This window comes from Muntiacus reevesi, chromosome 2 (genome assembly GCF_963930625.1).
Source record: "Muntiacus reevesi chromosome 2, mMunRee1.1, whole genome shotgun sequence".
Classification (NCBI taxonomy): Eukaryota; Metazoa; Chordata; class Mammalia; order Artiodactyla; family Cervidae; genus Muntiacus; species Muntiacus reevesi.
The window spans coordinates 62447427-62472047 of NC_089250.1; the positions used below are offsets into that span (position 1 = coordinate 62447427).

Here is a 24621-nt window from a genome sequence, read left to right on the forward strand (position 1 = left end):
AGCATTATTTACAATAGCCAAGACATGGAAGCAACCTACATATCAACTGACAGGATAAAGAAGATGTGGGGTGTGTGTATATACAGATATACATGCACACAAATGGAATATACTACTCAGCTATAAGAAAGAATGAAATAATGCCATTTGCAATTACACTGATGGACCTAGAGATTATCTGAAGTCAGACAAAGACAAATATCACGGGACATGCAGAATCTTTAAAAAAAAAAAAAAAAAAAAGAAGATACAAATCAATTTATTTACAAAACAGAAAAAGACTCATAGACACAGAAAACAGATGTATGGTTACTAAAGGGGAAGGGGGGAGTGACAAATTAGGAGGTTGGCATTACCATATACACACTACTATATATAAAACAGAAAACCAACAGAAACCTACTGTACAGCACAGGGAACTACACTCAATATTGCCTAATAACCTGTAAGGAAAAAGTATATACATACACATATATGTGAAATGAAAGTTGCTCAGCTGTGTCCGACTCTTTGAGATTCTACAGACTGTCACCTGTCAGGCTCCTCTGTCCGTGGAATTCGCCAGGCAAGAATACTGAACTGGGTAGGTGTTCCCTTCTCCAGGGGATCTTCTCAACAGGGACCAAACCCAGGTCTCCCACATTGCAGGCGGATTCTTACCATCTGAGCCACCAGGAAAGCCCAAGAATACTGGAATGGGTAGCCTATCCCTTTTCCAGGGGATCTTTCTGACCCAGGAATTGAACCAGGGTGTCCTGTATAACGGGAGGATTTTTCACCAGCTGAACTACCAGGGAAGCCCATATATACTACTTTGTACATATACTAAATACAAGATCTATACTTTTTTCCTATTTTATCAATACTAGCTATACATTTTATTTTTCATTAAATTTTCAGTTCAAGTTTTAAAGCATTCTTTACTGTACCTAAGAAATTTATGTATGGAAACTGCATAATTTTGGTATGCATCAGAAAAAATTTCCCTCTTAAGAAAATATGTCTACAATGTCTTTAACTAGGCTGCTGAAGTTTACATTATTGCCAAATACAGATTTTATAATCTCAAATTTTGTTTTATTTTTATTTTTAAAAATTTTTGGATGTGTTGGGTCTTCATTGCTGCGTGCAGGTGGAGAGCAGGGGCTACTCTCTAGTTGCAGTGTGTGGACTTCTCAGTGCAGTGGCCTGTCTTGTGGAGCAAAGGCTCTAGGCACATGGGCTTCAGTAGTTGCAGCACACAGGCTCAGCAGCTGTGGCTCATGGACATAGTTGCTCCGCAGCATGTGGAATCTTCCTGGAACAGAGATCGAACCTGTGTCCCCCGCACTGGCAGATTCTTATCCTCTGTACCACCAGGGAAGTCCTACAATCTCAAAATTTTAGATAGGGCTTCACTGGTGGTCCAGTGGTTATGAACCCGCCTGCTAATGCAGGGGACATGGGTTTGATCCCTGATGCAGGAGGATCCCACATGCTGAGGAGCAACTAAGCTCAGGCACCACAACTACTCAGCCTACATGCTGCAACTACTGAAGCCTGTGTGCCTACAGCCTGTGCTCCACAGCAAGAGAAGCCCCTGCAATGAGAAGCCCACATACCACAACTAGAGAGCAGCCCCTGCTCGCCACAACTAGAGACAGCCCGCATGCAGCAATGAAGATCCAGTGCAGTCAAAAACAGATAAAACTTAACAAATTTTAGATGGATATATGAACTAGGTATTAATAAATAATTATTAGAGAAATAAGTATCACTTAACTATTTTTATCAAGAAAAAGTCAATTTTTAAGTTTCCAATCAATAAAAATTAACCTTAAGAAAGGCCATAAAGAAAATCTCAATAAATCCAAAAGTAACAATAGGAGAGTCAAATTACCCTGGTGACAATGCACCAAAATTATAAATTTAAAATAAGACCATGGCCTTCCACCTTAAAACAACAATAAAACCTATGGATCTGGGTTAAAAAAGATATCAGAACAGCAAATCTTTTAGAAATAAGGAGAATACTACATATTGGAACCTAAAGAATACAGCCAAACCAGTTAGAAGAAAATTCACACAGCCAAGAACACCTATATCAGGAGAAAATAAAGTGAATTAAACATCTGGCTAAAAAAGTTAGACATGGTATAGTCAAAACCCACATCTCCAGGTAAGGAACCCACAAAGCAGAGGATAATCACAGTTACAGGGGTTTTCCCCAAGGAGTGAGGGGTTACAGACACACATAAGGATCCCCAGTCCAGGGATTCTGCGCTGGGAAGATGAGTCCCCAGAACATCTAGCTTTGAAAGTCAGCAGGGCTTGTGTACAGGACAGCTAGAAGGCTGTAAGTAAAAGACTCTGCTCTTAAAGGGTGCATGTCAAATCTCACATGGTCTCCCAGTACAGAGGCAGTAACTTGAAAGGAGCCTGGGTCAGAAACACTTGCTAATCTTGCAGAGCTTTCTGGAGAGGAATGTATCAACTGGGACACTACCTGGGGACATAGATATTGGCAGCAGCCAAATGAGTGACCTTGTTTTACCATGAGGATACTGGCGCTGGCAAGAGACATTTTGGAGTACTCCCTCTAGCCTATTAGTCCTGGGGGCTTTACCCACCCACCAGCAGGCCAGCACCAGCCTCAGCCTCTGAGGGATCTGGCCCCTCCCAACCATCGGCCAACACCAACCCTGAGACCCCTGGGACCCTGTAGCCAGTTGTGCCGGGACCTAGGCCCACCACTAGTGGGTTGGCAGCCATTCATGAGGCAGGACCTGGCATCCAACTAGGCTGGCAGCCAGCCTTGCCTACCAGCATGTCCACAGTACATGGCCCCCCAACAACAGAATGACCCACACAGTCCACAGAGGGCACCCCAAGAATATATAGCACTAAGTGACCAAGAGTAGCATGCAGCTGGGTCCCATAGGACGTCTCCTGTATAAGACTTCTTCTCCAAAATTGGGAAATGTTCAATAACTGGCCTACCTATTACATATTGGGTTGGCCAAAAAGTTTGTTCAGATTTTTCCATAACAGTGGAAAAACCTGAATGAACCTTTTGGTCAAACCAATAGAAATAAACAGAGATTTAGGCAAAACAAGGAGATAGAGGAGTATGTTTCAAACAAAGGAACAAAACAAAACCAAAGAAGAACTAAAGTAAGTGGCGATAAACAATCCACCTGACAAAGAGTACAGGGTAATGATCATAATATGCTCAACAAACTTGGAAGAATGAATGAACAAAGTGAGAAATTTAAGAGTGAGAAAATACAAAGAAGAACCAAACAGCTGAAGGACACAATAACTGAAATTAAAAATACACTAAAAAATAAATAAATAAATAAATAAATAAAAATAAAAAAATAAAAACACACTAGATGTAATCAACAGTGGATTAGATAATACAGAGGAACAGATCAGCAAACTGGAAGTCAGGGTAATGGAAATCACACAAGCTGAACAGAAAAAAGAACTTATGAAAACGAGAATAGCTTAAGAAATCTCTTGGAAAACTGCAAGTATAGTAACATTAGCAGTTTAGAGGCCCAAATAGGAGAAGACAGAAGAGGGTAGAGAATTTATTTGAAAAATTAGAGTTGAAAACTTCCCTAACCTGGGAAAGGACACAGACATCCACATCTAGGACTTAGTACAGAGTCCCAAACAAGATGAACCCAAAGAGGTCCACACCAAGATATACTATAATTAAAATGGCAAAAGTTAAAGACAAAGATAGCCTTTTTGGCTCTTTGAGCGGCACCATGGCGGTCGGCAAGAACAAGCGCCTTACGAAAGGAGGCAGAAAAAGAGCCAAGAAGAAAGTGGTTGACCCATTTTCTAAAAAAGATTGGTATGATGTGAAAGCACCAGCTATGTTCAATACAAGGAATATTGGGAAAACACTGGTCACGAGAACTCAAGGAACCAAAATCGCGTCTGATGGCCTCAAAGGTCGTGGTTTTGAAGTGAGTCTTGCTGATCTGCAGAATGATGAAGTAGCATTTAGAAAATTCAAGCTAATTACTGAGGACGTTCAGGGCAAAAACTGCCTGGCTAATTTTCACATTACGGATCTTACCCGTGACAAAATGTGCTCCATGGTCAAAAAATGGCAGACCATGATTGAAACTCACGTTGATGTCAAGACTACCGATGGTTACTTGCTTCGTCTGTTCTGTGTGGGTTTTACTAAAAAGTGCAACAATCAGATCCAGAAGACCTCTTATGCCCAGCATTAGCAGGTGTGCCAGAGCTGCAAGATGATGGAGATCATGACCCGAGAGGTGGAGACAAACGATTTGAAAGAGGTGGTCAATAAACTGATTCCAGATAGCATTGGAAAGGACATAGAAAAGGCTTGCCAATCTGTTTATCCGCTCCATGACGTATTCGTTAGAAAAGTAAAAATGCTGAAGAAGCCCAAATTTGAACTGGGAAAACTCATGGAGCTACATGGTGAAGGTAGTAGTTCTAGAAAAGCTACTGGGAATGAGACAGGTGCTAAAGTTGAACGAGCTGATGGATACGAGCCACCAGTCCAAGAATCGGTTTAAAATGCAGACTCTTAATGGTGACAAATAAAAGATCTTATTTGTGGTAAAAAAAAAAAAAAAAAAAAAAAAAAAAACAGACAAAGAAAGAATCTTAAAAGCAGCAAGACTTGGCAGTTCCCGGTTGTCTAGTGGTTAGGATTCAGCTCTTTCACTGCCCCTGTTGGGGTTCAATCCCTGCTTGTGAACCTGAGATCCCACAAGCCACACAGCGTGAACAAAAGAAGAAGAAAAAAAGGCAGCAAGAGAAAATGCAAATGGTTACATACAAAGGAATTCTCACAAGACCATGAGCTGTTTTCAGCAGAAACGTTACAGACCAGAAGCAAGTGGCATGATATAATCAAAGAGAAGAAAGGAAGAAACCTACAATCCAAAATAGCTTACCCAGCAAGGCTATCATTCAGATTTGAAGTAGAGATGAAGAGTTGTGCAGATAAGCAAAAGCTAAAAGTTCAGTGTCACTAAACTGGCTTTACAAGAAATGTTATAAGGACTTCTCTAAAAAGAAAAGACCACAACTAGAAATATCAGAATTATGAGGAATTCCCTGGCAATCCGTGGTTAGGATTCTGCGCTTCCACTGGAGGGGGAACAGATCTGACCTCTGGTTGGCGAACTAAGATCCTGAAAGCTGTGTGGCATGGTAAAAAACAAAACAAAACAAAAAAATCAACTTATTTGTAAAGGAAAGCATACAGTAAAGGCAGATCAACCACATAAAAAACTAGAGGGAAGGTTAAAAGGTAAAAGTAGTAAACCATTTCTATCCATAGTAAGTAGTTAAGGGATATACAAAACAAGAGGTAAAATATAATGTCAAAACATTAAACGTGGTTGGGGAGGGAGTAAGAATGCAGAGTTGTTAGAATGTGTCTGAACTTAATTTACACACCCACAGAGTTATATATGAATCTCATGGTAATCACAAAGCAAAAATCTATAATACAAACATGCAAAATAGAAAGGAATCCAAACATAACACTAAAGATAGTCATCAAATCACAAGGGAAGAGAGAGAGAAAAAAAGAAGGAACACGAAAGAATTACAAAACAATCAGAATAAAATAAACAAATGGCAGTAAGTACATACCATCAATAACTTCAAACCTGAATGGCTAAATGCTCCAATCAAAAGACACAGAATAACTAAACAGATACAAAAACAAGACCCAGATACACAATGCCTTCAAGAGACTCAGATCTAAAAAAAAAAAAAAAAAAACACAGACCGAACATGAGCATATGAAATAAGGTATTGCATGAAAATAAAAAGAAAGCTGGGGTAACAATACTTGTATCAAACAAAATAAGCTTTAAAACAAAGACTAACCAAGAGTATTTTAAACCTTGACTATTTGATTTCAATGTTATCACATTTCCCTTAGAAATTGCAACTAATTTGGTACAAGATATTTAAAACTCTTCCTTCTTCCACTAGTGCCTATTCTCCACTCTTCTCTCATCTTCCTTCTTTCAAAAAATTAACAGTAGGCTGGGAGCTAAAATGGAGGCTACCGAACAATGCCTGGTTCATCTCTATCATCACCTCTACCCTAATTTTTCATTGATATACTTAAGGACACACTGAGACTCAAAGTTATTAACAGCACTGGCAACTAGGGCTGCTGCTCAAACAACAGCTGGACTCAAAAATGACTTTTCTGCCGAAGAGCAGGCACAAATGGGAGCCAGGAAGATAGCAACAGATTTCTAACTTCCTCCAACTACCTGTTCCTAAACAGCTTTCTCCAGAGGCAGCAATGGCAATGCCTTCTGTAAGAGATTCACTTAAAACAGTCAGTGCTATTAGTATTATATACCTACAACCTTCCTTCTGTACTTCAGATTCTGTAACATACAAAGTAGTACATTCACCCTGAGATCTGAAGGCAAATGCAGGAAGGGCTGAGATAGCAAAAGCCCTGGGAGCATTACATACTGGAAATCATTTTTTTGTAGCCTAGACTTCAAATTATCAATAATAACAAAAAATCATCTTTTTCAAAGTAAAATTACCAGGCCAAAGGAAGGAATTTCCTCTACTCAATCCAGCAGGAAACACATAAATGACTGCTGAACACTCGAAAGTATTCAGAAACTATGTGAATCAATTAGTCCTTTAGTTTAACACCTTAAAAAAGAGAATTCCTATAGTTACCAAGTTTACCCTATCTGGCACATGCTAGACCTGTATACCCCTCTCCTTACTCAAGGAAGAATTGAAGGGAGAGATAGGAAAACTTTCTGCAACATAAAAGAAGAGAAACTCTGCCTCTGTAATCCAGAAAATGAAAATATAAGGAGCAATCGGTTAAATTATAGAAATCAACTACATTGCTCTTAACAAACTTGATAAAGCACATTGAAATAAGAGCTCAAAGTTCACAGGCAGAAATGAAAGAAGCTAGTTGAGATGCAGGAATAAATGTGACAGGGGGAAAAGAAAGGTAAAAATTACAAATGTACCAAAGCAGAATTCAAATCTTTACTAGAAAAGTAAAGAGCAGAATACTTTATTAGAAACACAGGGACAACAAATTCAAAATTTCTTTCAGAATAGAGTAGGAAAGGACAAATAATGAAAAGTATGAGAGAGGACTGATAAGAAGAGGAGAGAGAAACTTCAACTAATTTGCTATCCTGAAAACAAACGGACAGAAATAATCATCAAAGATTTTCTAAAAGGAAATGTAAACTTTCCTGGGTCAAAGAATGTTCTGCATCTCCAGATCAAAAGAGCTCACAAAAGACCAGCAAAATTACTAAAAAGAGAGTGACTGGATTTGTTCTAGTGAAACTTTCAGATTTTAAGGATAAAGAAAATGCCCCACAATCAACCAATAAAGAAAAAAGAAGTCATACACAGAAGACCAAAATTTGGTCTGGCCACAGATTTTTGGTTTGCAAGACTGGAGGATAATGGCAATATATTAAAGAATTAAGAATGGAAAAAACAAGGTGACCTAATAATTCTGCTCCCTTCCCCACCAAGTTGTCATTCAGTGTGAAATCAACATGATAATTTCAGATGTATACCAATCATGTATTTTTTATTAAAAAGTACATAAAAACTACATTGTCTGAATATAATTAACCAAAAACAAGACCTTGAGAATAGGAAGGAAAAATGCAATCAGTTAAACATAAGACTGTGCTATGCTGTGCTTCGTCGCTCAGTCATGTCTGACTCTTTGCGACCCCATAGATTGCAGCCCTCCAGGCTCCTCTGTCCATTGGGATTCCCCAGGTAAGAATACTAGAGTGGGTTGCCATGCCCTCCTCAAACATAAACACAAACATAAGACTAAGTCTAAATAGTTATTATAAATATCAGTTCAGTTCAGTCACTCAGTCGTGTCCAACTCTTTGCGACCCCATGGACTACAGCAAGCCAGGCCTCCGTCCATCACCAACTCATGGAGTTTACCCAAACTCATGTCCAATGAGTCGGTGATGCCATCCGACAACCTCATCCTCTTTCATTCCCTTCTCCTCCTGCCTTCAATCTTTCCCAGCATCAGAATCTTTTTCAATGAGTCATGTCTTTGCATCAGGTGGCCAAAGTATTGGAGTTTCAGCTTCACCATCAGTCCTTCCAATGAATATTCAGGACTGATTTCATATAGGATGGACTGGTTTGATCTCCTTGCTGTCCAATGGACTCTCAAGAGTCTTCTCCAACACCACAGTTCAAAAGCATCAATTCTTCAGCACTCAGCTTTCTTTATAGTCCAATTCTTACATCCATACATGACCACTGGAAAAAACATAGCTTTGACTAGATAGACCTTTGTTGGCCAAGTAATGTCTCTGCTTTTTAACATGCTGTCTAGGTTGGTCATAACTTTCCTTCCAAGGAGCAAGCATCTTTTAATTTCATGGCTGCAGTCACCATTTGCAGTGATTTTGGAGCCCCCCAAAATAGTCAGCCACTGTTTCCACTGTTGCCCCATCTGTTTGCCATGAAGTGATCGGACCACATGCCATGATCTTAGTTTTCTGAATGTTGAGCTTTAAGCCAACTTTTTCACTCTCCTCTTTCACTTTGATCAAGAGGCTCTTTAGTTCTTCTTTGCTTTCTGCCATAAGGGTGGTGTTATCTGCATATCTGAGGTTACTGATATTTCTCCCGGCAATCTTGATTCCAGTTTGTGCTTCATCCAGTCCGGCATTTCGCATGATGTATTCTGCATATAAGTTAAATAAGCAGGGTGACATATACAGCCTTGACATACTCCTTTCCTGATTTGGAACCAATCTGTTGTTTCATGTCCAGTTCTAACTGTTGCTTCTTGACCTGCATACAGACTTCTCAGGAAGCAGGTCAGGTGGTCTGGTATTCTCATCTCTTGAAGAATTTTCCAGAGTTTGTTGTGATACACATAGTCAAAGGCTTTGGCGTAGTCAATAAAACAGAAGTAGATGTTTTTCTGGAACTCTCTTGCTTTTTCGATGATCCAGCGGATGTTGGCAATTTGATCTCTGGTTCCTCTGCCTTTTCTAAAACCAGCTTGGACATCTGGAAGTTCACAGTTCACATACTGTTGAAGCCTGGCTTGGAGAATTTTGAGCATTACTTTGCTAGTGTGGGATGAATGCAACTGTGTGGTAGTTTGAACATTCTTTGGCATTGCCCTTCTTTGGGATTGGAATGAAAACTGACCTTTTCCAGTCCTGTGGCCACTGGTGAGTTTTCCAAATTTGCTGGCATACTGTGCAGTACTTTCACAACATCATCTTTCAGGATTTGAAATAGCTCAACTGGAATTCCATCACCTCCACTAGCTTTGTGCATAGTGATGCTTCCTAAGGCCCACTTGACTTCACATTCCATGATGTTTGGCTCTAGGTGAGGGATCACATCATCGTGATTATCTGGGTTGTGAAGATCTTTTTTATATAGCTCTTCTGTGTATTCTTGCCACCTCTTCTTAATATCTTCTGCTTCTGTTAGGTCCATAGCATTTTTATTCTTTATTGTGCTCATCATATTATAAATATGATTAATGTTATTTTTAAAAAATTATTCAAAAGGAAGATAAGGTAGAAAGTAAAAATTACTATCAGTCACCATGATCTTTGAGTACTATGAACAACTTTTCTAATATGCTCTGTCATTAATTTAATGGGTTACCTGCTCCTCCCCATTAAAGGATAAAGAGTTTTAGGCTAGGTCAAGGAACATTGGTCTATTCGAGATACCTCATAAAATAAGTGGAGAAGACAATGACAACCCACTCCAGTACTCTTGCCTGGAAAATCCCATGGACAGAAAGCCTGGTAGGCTGCAGTCCATGGGGTCACGAAGCAACTTCACTTTCACTTTTCACTTTCATGCATTGGAGAAGGAAACGGCAACCTGCTCCAGTGTTCTTGCCTGGAGAATCCCAGGGATGGCAGAGCCTGGTGGGCTGCCGTCTATGGGGTGGCACAGAGTCAGACACGACTGAAGCGACTTAGCAGCAGCAGCATACAAAAAGAACCATACAATAAGTGGTCTTTTGTGACTGGCTTCTTTCACTTAGTTTTATTTCTCCAAGGTGCTGTAGCAAGTAATAGTACTTCACTATTTTAAACCGCCATATAACTTCCCTTTGTATGGGCTTCCAGGGCTTCCCTGGTAGCTCAGCTGGTAAAGAATCCGCCTGCCATGTGGGAGACCTGGGTTCGATCCCTGGGTTGGGAAGATCCCCTTAAGAAGGGCATGGCTACCCACTCCAGTATTCTGGCCTGGAAAAGTCCACGGACACAGGAGCCTGGCAGGCTACAGTCCCTGGAGTCATGAAGAGTTGGACACGACTGAGTGACTTTGTTTCCCAGGTAGCGCAAGTGGTAAAGAACCCACCTGCCAATGCAGATAGACATGAGATGCAGGTTTGATCCCTGGGCTGGGAATAGCCCCTGGAGGAGGGTATGGCAATCCACTCTAGTATTCTTGCCCGGAGAATCCCACGGACAGAGGAACCTGAAGGGCTACCATATAAAGGGTCGCAAAGAGTCGGACATGACTGAAGTGACTTAGCACACACCATACCCAGGTAAAAGGCTATTTTTCTGCCTTCTTACTTCAGGACAGGTCTATCAGTTAGTAAGTGGATAAACTGAAGTATATTCCTATAGTAGAATACTGACAAATAATAATACTGAAATGATTTTCAAGTAGAGTAGGGACAGGATTTTGTTCTCCACTGGACATCTGGCAAAGTCTGGACACATTTCTGACTGTTACCACTGGAGAGGGAAGTGCTAATGGCTTCTAGTGGATAGCAGTTAGGGATGCTACTGAATAACCCCACATGCACGGGACAATCTCCAAGACAAAGAATTATCCTTTTCAAAATGTCCACAGTGCCAAGGCTGAAGAATTCTGAACCGCTGATACATGCAACAACATGAATGAATATAAAAAACTTCATGGTGATCAAAAGAATATTTCTATGGCGTTCCAGTAGGCAAAACCAACCTACAGCAATAGGCATCAGATGGGTACTTGTCTCGGATTGGGGTGGGGACTGATTACACAAGGATGAGGCACCTTTGGAGTGAAAATGTTCTATATCTTTATTGTGGGGATATACACATCTATCGAAACTCAAACTGTACATCTTGCTATATATAAATAATACATGTAAGATTAGTAAAAAATAAACTGTTGAAGGTGGGTGAAAGGTACATGGGGTTCAGGATAGCATTCTACTTTTGTATGTGTCTCAAGTTCCATGACAAAATGCTTTTTAAAAAATACATGCGTATATAAACACTAAATGATACAGGGAGAAGCCTTAGTTGAATCTTAAAACATACACACACACCACCCACTCAAGATTAAAATCTCACTGTGAGAATGATCCTTGTATTATGGCTCCGTTCTTGAAGGGGAGAGAAGCTAATGTTAAAGACAGAAGGAAGAAAGATATAGTCTGATTACGGGTAAGGTAAAGAAAATTTCACAAACTATTCCTCACTACCCCTACTCCCTTTAATACCCCACTGAGTCCCAGCCTGGCACTAAGCCATGTCTCCTGTGGTAGACAGACTTATAAGATGGCCACTAATTATCCCAGCCTCCTGGTATTCATGCCCTGGTATAATCACCCCTGCCCCTCTTCCTCCCCCTGAATGTGGGCTAGCTTAGTGACTTACTTATAGCCAAATGTATACAGTGGCATTTCCATGAATAGGTTACAAAAGAATGAGACTTCCATCTCCCTAGGAGACTCTACCGCCTTCTCAGCTTGCCACGCTGGAGGGGCTACAAGGTAAGGAACTGACAACTGTCTCCAGCCAATAGCCAGTAAGAAACCAAGGCCTTAAAAATCCAACACCCCTTGACGAAGTAAATCCTGCCAACAACCAAGTAAGCTTAAAGGAAATCCTTCTTCAGTCAATCACTGAGATGACTCCATTCCTGGCTGACACCCTGACTGCTGCCTGCGGGACCCTGATATAGAGGGCCCACGTAAACTGTGTCCAAACTCCTGACTTCTGGAAACTGTGCCCTAATAAATCTATGCTTCAAGCGGCTAAATTTGTGGTAATTTGTTATGCAACAACAGATAACTAATGCACCCTCCTTGGAAATTCTGCTGAACATTCACATCTTTTTAAACTGTTTGGCAGGGACTTCCCTGGTAGTCCAGTGGCTAAGACTCTGTGCTCCCAATGCAGATCCTTGCTGGGAATTCTTGATCCCTGGTCAGAGAACTAGATCCCACAAGCCACAGCTAAGAGTTCACAAGCTGCAACTAAAGATCCCATGTGCTACAACTAAGACCCAGTGCAGCAAAAGAAATAAAGAAATATTTTAAAATAAAGGTCGGAGCCAAGATGGCGGAGGAGTAGGACGGGGAGACCACTTTCTCTCCTACAAATTCATCAAAAGAATAACTGAAAGCAGAGCAAACTTCACAAAACAACTTCTGATCACTAGCTGAGGTCATCAGGCGCCCAGAAAAGCAACCCATTGTCTTCGAAAGGAGTGCTGTATAGTTGGAGAAGTCCTGAGACTACTGGAAGAATAAAACTGAAATCCAGAGGCAGGAGACTTAAGCCCAAAACCTAAGAACACCAGAAAACTCCTGACTACGTGGAACTTATTTAAGTAATAAGAGATCGTCCAAAAGCCTCCATACCTACACTGCAACCAACCACCACCCAAGAGCCAATAAGTTTTAGAGCAAGACATACCACGCAAATTCTCCAGCAACGCAGGAACATAGCCCTGAACGTCAACATACAGGCTGCCCAAGGTCACACCTAACACATAGACGATCGATCTCAAAACTCATTGCTGGGCACTCCATTGCTCTCCAAAGAGAAGAAATCAAGTTCCACACACCAGAACACCGACACAAGCTTCCCTAACCAGGAAACCTTGACAAGCCAATTGTCCAACCCCACCCACTGGGTAAAACCTCGACAATAAAAAGGAACCACAGACCTCCAGAATAAAGCCCACTCCAGACACAGCAATCTAAACAAGATGAAAAGGCAGAGAAATACCCAACAGGTAAAGGAACATGAAAAATGCCCACCAAGTCAAACAAAAGAGGAGGAGATAGGGAATCTACCTGAAAAAGAATTTAGAATAATGATAATAAAAATGATCCAAAATCTTGAAAACAAAATGGAGTTACAGATAAACAGCCTGGAGACAAAGATTGAAAAGATGCAAGAAATGTTTAATAAAGACCTAGAAGAAATAAAAAAGAGTCAATTGAAAATGAATAATGCAATAAATGAGATCAAAAACACTCTGGAGGGAACCAAGAGTAGAATAATGGAGACAGAAGACAGAATAAGTGAGGTAGAAGATAAAATGGTGGAAATAAATGAAGCAGAGAGGAAAAAAGAAAAAAGAATCAAAAGAAATGAGGACAACCCCAGGGACCTCTGGGACAATATGAAACACCCCAACATTTAAATCATAGGAGTCCCAGAAGAAGAAGACAAAAAGAAAGGCCATGAGAAAATACTCGAGGAGATAATAGCTGAAAACTTCCCTAAAATGGGGAAGGAAATAGCCACCCAAGTCCAAGAAACCCAGAGAGTCCCAAACAGGATAAACCCAAGGCAAAACACCCCAAGACACATATTAATCAAATTAACAAAGATCAAACACAAATAACAAATATTAAAAGCAGCAAGGGAGAAACAACAAGTAACACACAAAGGGATTCCCATAAGGATAACAGCTGATCTATCAACAGAAACCCTCCAGGCCAGAAGGGAATGGCAGGACATACTTAAAGTAATGAAAAGAGAATAACCTACAACCTAGATTACTGTACCCAGCAAGGATCTCATTCAGATATGAAGGAGAATTCAAAAGCTTTACAGACAAGCAAAAGCTGAGAGAATTCAGCACCACCAAACCAGCTCTTCAACAAATGCTAAAGAATCTTCTCTAGACAGGAAATGCAGAAAGGCTGTATAAAGGTGAACCCAAAACAACAAAGTAAATGGCAACGGGACCACACCTATCAATAATTACCTTAAATGTAAATAGGTTCAATGCCCCAACCAAAAGACAAAGATTGGCTGAATGGATACAAAAACAAGACCCCTATATATGCTGTCTACAAAGAGACCCACCTCAAAACAAGAGACACATACAGACTAAAAGTGAAGGGCTGGAAAAAAATATTTCACGCAAATGGAAACCAAAAGAAAGCAGGAGTTGCAATACTTATATCAGATAAAATAGACTTTCAAATAAAGGATGTGAAAAGAGACAAAGAAGGACACTACATAATGATCAAAGGATCAATCCAAGAAGAAGATATAACAATTATAAATATATATGCACCCAACATAGGAGCACCGCAATATGTACGGCAAATGCTAACGAGTATGAAAGAGGAACTTAATAATAACACAATAATAGTGGGAGACTTTAATACCCCACTCACAACTATGGATAGATCAACTAAACAGAAAATCAACAAGGAAACACAAACCTTAAATGATACAATGGACCAGCTAGACCTAATTGATATCTATAGGACATTTCACCCCAAAACAATCAACTTCACCTTTTTCTCAAGTGCACACGGAACCTTCTCCAGAATAGATCACATCCTGGGCCATAAATCTGGTCTTGGAAAATTCAAAAAAATTGAAATCATTCCAGTCATCTTTTCTGACCACAGTGCAGTAAGATTAGATCTCAATTACAGGAAAAAAATTGTTAAAAATTCAAACATATGGAGGCTAAACAACACGCTTCTGAATAACCAACAAATCATAGAAGAAATCAAAAAAGAAAACAAAATATGCATAGAAATGAATGAAAATGAAAACACAACAACCCAAAACTTATGGGACACTGTAAAAGCAATGCTAAGGGGAAGGTTCATAGCATTATAGGCTTACATCAAGAAACAAGAAAAAAGCCAAATAAATAACCTAACTCTACACCTAAACAGACTTTTGGACTCTGTGGGAGAAGGCAAGGGTGGGATGTTTCCAAAGAACAGCATGTATATTATCTATAGTGAAACAGATCACCAGCCCAGGTGGGATGCATGAGACAAGTGCTCGGGCCTGGTGCACTGGGAAGACCCAGAGGAATCGGGTGGAGAGGGAGGTGGGAGGGGGGATCGAGATGAGGAATACATGTAATTCCATGGCTGATTCATGTCAATATATGACAAAACCCACTGAAATGCTGTGAAGTAATTAGCCTCCAACTAATAAAAATAAATGAAAAAAAAAAAAGTAAATGACCTAAATCTGAAAAAAAAAAAAGAAATATTTTAAAATAAATAAATAAACTGGCAGTTTCTTAACAAGTGAGATAGGTACCAGTTTAGTTGTTTAGTTGCTCAGTTGTATCCGACCCTCTTGCATCCCCATGGACTGCAGTCCACCAGGCTCCTCTGTCCGTGGAATTTCCCAGGCAAGAATACTGAAGTGGGTTACCACTTCCTTCTTCGGGGGATCTTCCCAACCCAGGGATCAAAACGGCATCTCCTACATTAACAGGCAGATTCTTTACCACTGAACCACCAGAGAACCCCAAGATATACCATACAACTTGCTTAACGTCCGACAGCTTCTAAGTGACAGAGCTGTGACTAGAGCCCAGTCAGTCAGTCACAGAGGCTGGACTCTTCACTACCACCACCACCACCCTATATCTCAGACCACTTGTGTACTAGGTGAAAGCATACTCAGTTCACTAAAGAATGATAGGTTCATTCACCCCCTTAACAAATACTTAAGCATACATGCCAGTTATTGCTTTAAATGTTAATGATACAATGGGGAAGAAAATATATACATGGTACCTGCTTTTATGAAGCTTACATTCTGGTAAGAATTTAGGTTTAAAGAACAGGATTTTAAAATAAAAATATTTGTCCTTTATTCATATATTTACCCAAATATTTACACAAAAAAGTCACAAGTTGCGTAGTGGCCAGATTTGCTTTAACTAGCTAGAACAGTGGTTCCTAAACTTGTCGGCACTTCAGAATCCTGTTGGGATCTTTTAAAAATTCCTAGGCCATACCCCCAGGCCAATTAAATTACAACCTGGGGTGCAGTGGTGGTTGGGAGGTAGAACAAAGACATCAGTACTTTGCAAAGTTCTACTGGAGATTTCAGTGTAAAGACAAGTTTGGAAAATCACTAAGCTTGAGTTTTTATCTGTCTGAATAATGATAAAGTTCATTCAGGTGACACAGAGTGAGGTAAAAGAAAGAAAAACAGAAAAAAAAAAAAAACCAAACCCAAAGCCTGTATATACTTGCCCTTCCCTGAATGAGAGATTTGCAAGGTAAAGGTAGCTGTGATTGTTTTCCCCAGTGTTATGAATTATGAGAGTATCACCAAGAGAGCCAAATAATTATTTTCCTTCTTGGATTTTTCCATGCCTCCATTCTCCACCAGAATCACAGACAACTGAGATACTCACTTTTTCATCTTTTCCTGTTATTTTTCAGAAACCAACAAAGAATTCTGCCATATTATATATAATCAACATAACTGATAAAGACATGACAACTGCTTTTCTATTAAACAGATCTTTTTAATTGAGTTACTTTGGGTCCAATTCACATGCCAAATGCAGCTTGCTAAAGTAAATACCCTGTGGACACTGAGATCAAAATGGCTTCTTTTTTAAAAAGGCTACTTCTTAATTCAATCCTTTGTTTAGGTTGAAACCAAATATTTTATAACTCAAACTTGCATTTGTATACTACAGAATCAACAGACCTGTTTAAGAACTCTCTGACCACTTTCAGAAAAGATAGTTAGAGGTTGAGTAGGAGCCCTCTCCATTCCATCCAGGACCTAGACAGAAAGGAAAAAGGGCAAAGAGGAAGAAGAGAAACATCAGAAAGACAAGACTTAATATAATCAAAATAAACCTATTCAAAGTATATTTTTGTGACTGGACAAATTCCTTCTCTCTACCCCGTTTCTGCTAACTTCACTCTAGAAAGAGTTGTAAAAAACATGACATTACCTACAGCCCCAAGTCCAGTGATTTCTTTTAAAGGAAAGCTTATTATAATCACCAAGGAAACTTTTTCAAAATACAACAGCAATGGTTATACAAGTATGTTCATTTTATAATTCACTATCGTTACGACTTGTACACTTTGCATTGTGTTATACTTTCAGTGACAAATACTGAAAAAAAAAAAAAAAAAAAAAGCCAGAAATATTTCTTCTGGGCAGAAGCCCCAAAGGATTCTAATAAAGTAGTAGCAGATACAGTCTCACAGAGGCTACAAGATTTGCCCTAGGTCACATACGTAGTTAGCTACTGACTTAGTCCTTCAAGTTATTTTCCTACTCGTTCTGCTATAAAACTGTAAATAAGGTAATAATATTAAACTTTTAAATTTAACGTTTACTCTACTTATTCTCTGAAAAAAAATTATTACAAATGACAACTGCAAAAAACAAACAAGTAAACAAATGGAAAACACAGATGTCCTGGGTTCACAACTGTGAAACACAGGGTGACAGAATGAAAAAAGAGCTAGGCTGAGCATGGCAGGATGAGTGTGCTCCAAGTTCTAGTTGTGACCTTCCCATAAAGTTCTATGAATTGGGGCAGGGTGCAATCTCTCTGTGCCTGTGTGTGCTCAGTCACATCTGAATCCTTGTGACCCCATGGCCAGGCTCCTCTGTCCATGGAAACTCCCAGGCAAGAATACTGGAGTGGGTTGCCATGTCCTTTTCTAGGGGATCTTCCTGACCCAGGGATAGAACCCGTGTCTCCTGCACCTCCTGCATTGGCAAGTGAATTCTTTACCACTGTGCCACCTGGGAAGCCCTACGATTCCTAAATTATAAAATGAGAGGATGGATCACTAAGCTAGAACTAAAGGGGATTACAGGTTCCTTCCAGGGGTTTAAGAAAACTCAAGGACTATTTATCCCCCTGGAGTAGGAAATGGCAACCCACTCCAGTATTCTAACATGGAAAATTCTACGGACAGAGAAATCTGGCAGGTTATAGTCCATGGGATCACAGAGTCAGACATGACTAAACATGCAAACACAACAACAAACACATGGTTTCACTTTAACAAATACTCTCGCTACTCATATGTTTTAAGTATTTGTAAAGTAAGAATCCTAGAATTCTTCGGTCATCTACCTCATGAAAGTGAAAGTGAAGTTGCTCAGTCATGTCCAACTCTTTGCGACCCCATGGAATGCAGACTACCAGGCTCCTCTATCGGTGGGATTTTCTAGGCAAGAGTACTGGAGTGGGTTGCCATTTCCTTCTCCAAACACAAGTATATTCTTCAGCTTGTATAAAATACAAATCTCCTAGGTTTGTGGTCTAGATGCAAATAATATAAACAATATCCTCACTACCACCACCATCACCACGAGACTTTTTTTGCATGAGTTAAACTTTACATTTTGAAACCATTTCAGACTTAAAGAACACAAGATAGTTTTTTAAATGGAAAATATATGTGTAAAGAAGTCCCTCATAATTTCTTTTTTCATAATTTCTAACCTATTATAATTTGAATACTTTCAATGGATGCATTTGTTCAACCTCCCTTTACCAATCACCTACTATGCATCAGGTTCTCTATTAAACAGATTCCTGCTCCTGAAGTTACTATATAAGAAACAAAAAAAAATATGGAATGGATAATTTAAATAAGATTTTCATGAATGCCTAGGTCTGGATATTACACTTATACTGCTTTAAAAGTTAAGTTGAAAAAAAAAAAAGTTAAGTTGGCCTTTAAACTACATAGCTTTCAATGTTTCAAGATAAGGCATTTTTAAAATTGTATTAATACCCAGTTAACGATAAACTGTCAAAGACAATCTGCCATGGCACAACTAGTGTAAGATCCAATTCTATCCTCCCTACATCATTTCATAAGATTCTTATAAAACTCTTATATGTTTCCTGTTCCTAAGTCCAGGGATCCCAAGGGAAAATTTATATAAACCTCCAGTCAAATCACAGAAACTTAGTGCCCTGAAAAGATTAACAAAATGCCTGCTGAGGAGACTGGCATTTCACTACTGTAAAAATCCTGGTTTGCTCTTTGTAGGCATAATAGATAATTTAAGAGATTAGGGAATATTAACATTAAATATAAATTTCAATCCCGACATTTTATTAATAGTATAAGAAACAAAAGACAAATTTGTGAAATACAATATTTACTTCCAAGTCTCTCTCTTCATTCGTCTTATATTTCATATTCATAAAAGAACAGATGCAACATATGTATAATTTATGAAGCCTCATAATAAAATAAATATTTGTGGGGAAAATGTGTGAAATACAAAATTTGAAATCCCTAAACTAACACAGATACATACAGTTGACTCTTGAACAGCTTAGGAGTTAGGTGGTCTGATCCTAGGAGCATTCAAAAATCTGAGTATAAGTTTACAGTCAGCCCTCCATACTTGTGGTTTTACATTCATGGATTCTACCAACTATGGATGTGTAGTACTGCAGTATGTATTAACTGAAAAAAATCTGCATATAAGTGGATTGGCACAGTCAGACCATGTTGTTCAAAGGTCAACTGTAGTTATAATTTTAATTGAGCATAATCAGCAGAGTAAGTCAGAGGCTCAATGAGAGTTTTCCCATCGGGTTAGATACCACGGTAAGAGGATAAAGTAAAGTTTAGAAAAAAACTACACTATACATCATGTTCTAATTGTGAACCACCACGTTCTTTCATTCAGAATAAAGCTTCAGTCAAAAAACAGTGCAAGAGGAAATTTCCCTGGTGGTTCAGTGGTTAAGCTCCCACACTCCCAAAGCAGGGGACATGAATCTGATCCTTGGTTGGGAAACTAAGATCCTGCCTGCCGCAAGGCAAAAAAAAAAAAAAATTCTAGTCTTTCAATCCGTGCTGTAATATACAAATTTCATGACACTGAAATGTTGACCAAATCTTACAATGTAGGAACTAAATTTTTTAAAAAAATCCCTAAACATAACTTGATGAGATTCTGAGCAGTATCAGAGGGCCCCAGGTCCAATACCCTCATTGAACAGACAAAAAAATTAAGGCCCAAGTAAATAATTTGTCCAAAGCTTCTCAGTAGGAGGGAAGTCTTTCATTTCATGTATGACACTTCTTTCAAAAGAAATACTTCATTTTAAAAGGAGCAGCAAAGTATGTTATATAATGATAATGAATGTTGCCCTGCCTTAAGAAAGTGTTGGAAAACAACTTTAGAGAACAATGGCTTGCTTTCTCTATTAAGTTTCTAACAAGAAACTGTTAAATCATGAAATCCGGGCTCGAAATTACAAAAAGTTCTTAGACTATCATTCTAAGAGTCTGCCAGTGTTTCTTTTTCTCCACTGTCTTAGCATACAGTCATCCTCAGTATCCACGAGGGATGGACTCCAGGACCGTCCCCTCAAAACCAACATCTGCAGATGCTCAAGTCCCTCATATAAAATGATGTAGTATTTGCATACAACAGCACATCCGATCCATATACTAGGAATCATCTTTAGATTACCTATAATACCTAATACAATGTAACTGATATGTGAACAGTTGTCAAAACAGTTGTAAATACAAGGTAAATAGTTTCCAGTCTTGAGAAGTTCAAGTCTTGCTTTTTAGAACTTTCTGGAATTTGGGGGGAGAATGTTTTCAATCTCCGGCTGGTTGAATCTGCAGATGAGGAACCCACGGAAAGGAGAGTCAAATGTATTCAAAGACAGTTTTGTCAGCCTTTTTTTTTTTTTTTTGCTTTATACTCTTATAATTGTCACTTTCTTTAAAAAATCAAACACTTAAGTCCTTAGATCAGCTTCTGAGTTCTGTAGCTACCATTTCATCATAATTGATGACCCAGAATATACCTGGCAAACCTGCAGACAGAATTGTTATTAGATGAATACACTATTATTTTCAAACACAGGTAGAGCATCCAAATTGACTTAGAAAAACCAGAAAAGCATTTCTTCAAAATCAAGAGAGATTGTTTAAAATAATTATATCCCTAAACAGTGAAGAAAGTTTTTGACCAAGAGAAGAAATTCAATAGCATAATAAACAGGCTCATATATTAAACAAAGAAATTTCTGCCCAAGTTGCAAAAACGAGAAAAACAAAATTAAAACTTAACAAGACAAAAATATAGAAAAAAGATTAGGATTATTAACTTCGGTGGAATGGTGGTGACCAAGACACGAACCTAGAAATTATAAAGAAAAAGACTGACAGGCATGATTAGATAATTAAAGTAGTCTATATGTAGAACAAACCGCAAAGTCAAAAGCCAACTGAGAGACTGGGATAATATATTTGTACCACACGACAAAAAAGGGATTAAGACCCCAAATACACAAAATAGCTATTTAAAGTTGATAAAGAACTGGCAAAGTTGATAAAGACAGCCAAATGAAATACTGAAGAGGACAAGAAGCAAAAATAAATTCTGAGTGTTTGGGGTTGGGTTTGTAAAACAACTTATGAATTCAGGACTTAACTCTCCTTCAAAAAGAAAAAAAAATTGTTTTATTCAAGAGCTTTACGCCTCTTAGTTTTGCCTGCTTACAATGCTTTTTTAAAAAGCAAACATCACAAGATTGTCAAAGAAATGCCCCCTACTGTATGTATATCTGCAATCTGTAAGGTTTTTCTTGGTTAAATTACATTTGATTTAAGCTATACCTTGAAATTTGAAATTTATCTTTTATAATGCACCATTCTTTATTACACTATATAAAATTTTTAAATGCACAGTACAAGCTTAAAAGGAAAATATCAAATCTACACTGAACAAACGGTCAAATGAATGAAAAACTAGCTCAAGACTAAAAAATACTCATCAATGATAAAAATAAAAAACATATTTTCTAGTCACACACACACACACACAAAAATGCAGCTTCACAGGAGCGATCTGGCAGTTACAATCTTAATCCTATGATCAAATTTAACATCAACAGGGGAAAACCAGACATCTATGCACCTCGTGATATGATACGATGTAAAAAAATGTATTAAATATTTTTGTCAAAATGTTAGGCTACAATCTAATCAAGTCTTAAACCTTCCAGTTAAGGAAAATACAAGGAACAAGTTAAATGCCACAAAGAAAACAATCAGGCATATCCAGGATGTGGGACAAACAAGAAAAATGCTCAGGTCTCAACAAATCAATGCCTTGAGGGGGTGGGGGGAGGTGAGAGAGCAGATAAGAAATGGGAAACGCTTCAGATTTAAAAAAAAAGACTACAAAAATAACAAATACAAATACAATGCATAGTTCTTAATTTGATTCTACTTCGAATAAGTCAGTTGTAAAAGTCATTATAGAAACAACTGGAGAAACAAATACAAACTTAATGTCTCAAACATTCAGGAATTATTGATAATTTTATTCCCTGTGATAATGGTGTTGCAACAATGTAGGAAAATGTTCTTATTTGTGAGAGACGCATGCTAAAGTATTTAAAGGCATACTATTATGATGTCTTTATTTTAAAAAGGTTTAACCTAAGAAGTATATTAGTAAGTGTATGGCAACATACTGAATTGTTCATTGAACTATTTCTGGAAGGGTCTTTTTGGAATGTTTGAATTTTTTTTTTCATAATAAAACATTTAAAATACCAAAAATCCCACAAAACTGTGATATATCACTATTACGTGTGTGAGCCTGCTTAGATGCTCAGTCTTGTCCAACTCTTTGCAACCCTTTGGACTGTAGCCTGTCAGGCTCCTCAGTCCATGGGATTCTCCAGGCAAGAATACTGGAGTGGGTTGCCATGCCCTCCTCCAGAGGAGCTTCCTCACACAGGGACCAAATCTGTGTCTCCTGCATTGCAGGTGGATTCTTTACCCACTGCATCATCAGGGAGGCCTCAATCACTATTACACTAAAAGAAAAAAACTCTAAAATCTAATGTTAACTATAGTAGAACTGTATAAACTGGTAGTTTTCTAATGAATAATCTAACAACATAGTGAAAAAGTGATATCCTTAGACAGAACTGAATTATTTTAGGGAATATAGTCTAAGGAAAAAATGGGGCGGGGGCATAAAAAGTTGTTAGAGTAGTATCATTTAGAATTGTAAATCAAAAATAAAAACAAACTGGAAACCATCCAAATGCCAAATAACCAAAGAGTATTTAAACTTTATTGTAGATTCATTAAAAATGATGACTATGTTGACATGTAGAAAAGTGTATCAATATAATGCCAAATGAAAGAAAACTATAAAACTATATGAAAAGACCCTATGCATATGATGACTAGGAAGTTATGTTTGTTTGTAATATTCAAAGTAATTTTTTAAATGTCATGAAGACACATGCTCTTAGAGAAAATATGTGAGATGCAAATACAGAACCAGGAAGAAATACCTGGGCACAAAGAAGGAAACGCACCTGAGCACGGCTGTTGACCACAATTTGAATGAGTAGTCATAATTTAAATAAAGTGGACAAAAGTGTCCACTATTGTGGACAAAAGTCATCAAAACTATCATTGAAAGGATACAGAAAAGAATATCACTGGCTTGGATAGTACAGAATCTTCCTCAATTCTTTCCATTAGTCAGATGTTTTTAAAAGACATGGAAAGAAACTGAAAATGGTTCAGAGAAAAATCAAGAGGTGAAAAACAGGATGGAAAATCGGTGATTTTGAAGAAAAGTTTGAAGGAAAAATGAAGAACAACATGATTATAAATCCAAAGAGAGGCTTTTGAATAGAATAGAGACCCTAAAAAAGCAGATGTGTCTCAATGCCCACAGATGACTGACCAAGAGGCTAGTAAAATCCTCGTGTGCTGTGGTGGTGTTTTCTGTCTATGGGGAATTTCTGGACTGTCCTGGTGAAAAGTTACTGGCATAGGTAAATGAGGGAGGCTGGGTGTGTTAAGTCACTAACCATTTGTTTATCCTGATCACAGAATCTTATCCTTATCCTTATCAAGTTCACCTGATCACAGAATCTCCCTAAAGCTTGAATTAATTATCCAAAGTCTGAATTAGTTATCCACCGTTTCAAAACTCTGCAAGGCTATCCTGCTCCCACACACCACCCACTCAGCAGCACTCAAATATCTGAGATCTGGTACCTAGGACCTCAATGCATTTACTCTGCCTTCATCGCACAACTCCTCAATACACCAGCAAACCAGACTTCTTTATCTCATTTCCTAAATATTCCTTACAATCTACTATATCCATCATTCCCTTAGTTCTTCTTTCCTTAACTCAGTTCGTTCCAGTTTTACTCTTCCATTTAATTAGTAAATTTTAATTTAATACTTCTGTATCATGTCACCTGTTTTAAGTTCAACCTCATCTCCCCAAATATACTTAAAATCCTAACCCTCAGTACCACAGAATGTAACCTGATCTGTAATCACTACAGATGCAATTATAGTTAAGATGAGGTAGACCCCCAATCCAATAGGACTAGTGCCCTTGTAAGAGAGAAATTTGGATACAGAGGCACAAAGGTAGAATGCTATGTGACAACAGAGACAGAAACTGGAGTGATGTAGCCACAAAGCAAGAAATGTCAAGAATTGATGGAAGCTAGGAAGAGGCAGCAGCAGCAGCAGGAAGA

At 38.5% G+C, this 24621-nt stretch overlaps 1 protein-coding gene and 1 pseudogene across 7 annotated transcripts in view; one reads left to right on the plus strand and one right to left on the minus strand.

The window, feature by feature from the left end:
• Positions 1 to 24621, minus strand: part of NCOA6 (nuclear receptor coactivator 6) — a 94541-nt gene that overhangs the window by 61128 nt on the left and 8792 nt on the right. Inside the window, exon 2 of one of the 7 annotated variants that reach the window (XM_065921857.1) lies at positions 16773 to 16850. The exons of the other annotated variants lie outside the window; for them this stretch is intronic. The gene's annotated coding sequence lies outside the window, so the exon portion shown is untranslated. The remainder of the gene's footprint in view (positions 1 to 16772; positions 16851 to 24621) is intronic. 7 annotated transcript variants of the gene reach the window in all.
• LOC136157984 (small ribosomal subunit protein eS1-like) lies at positions 3740 to 4618 on the plus strand (annotated as a pseudogene).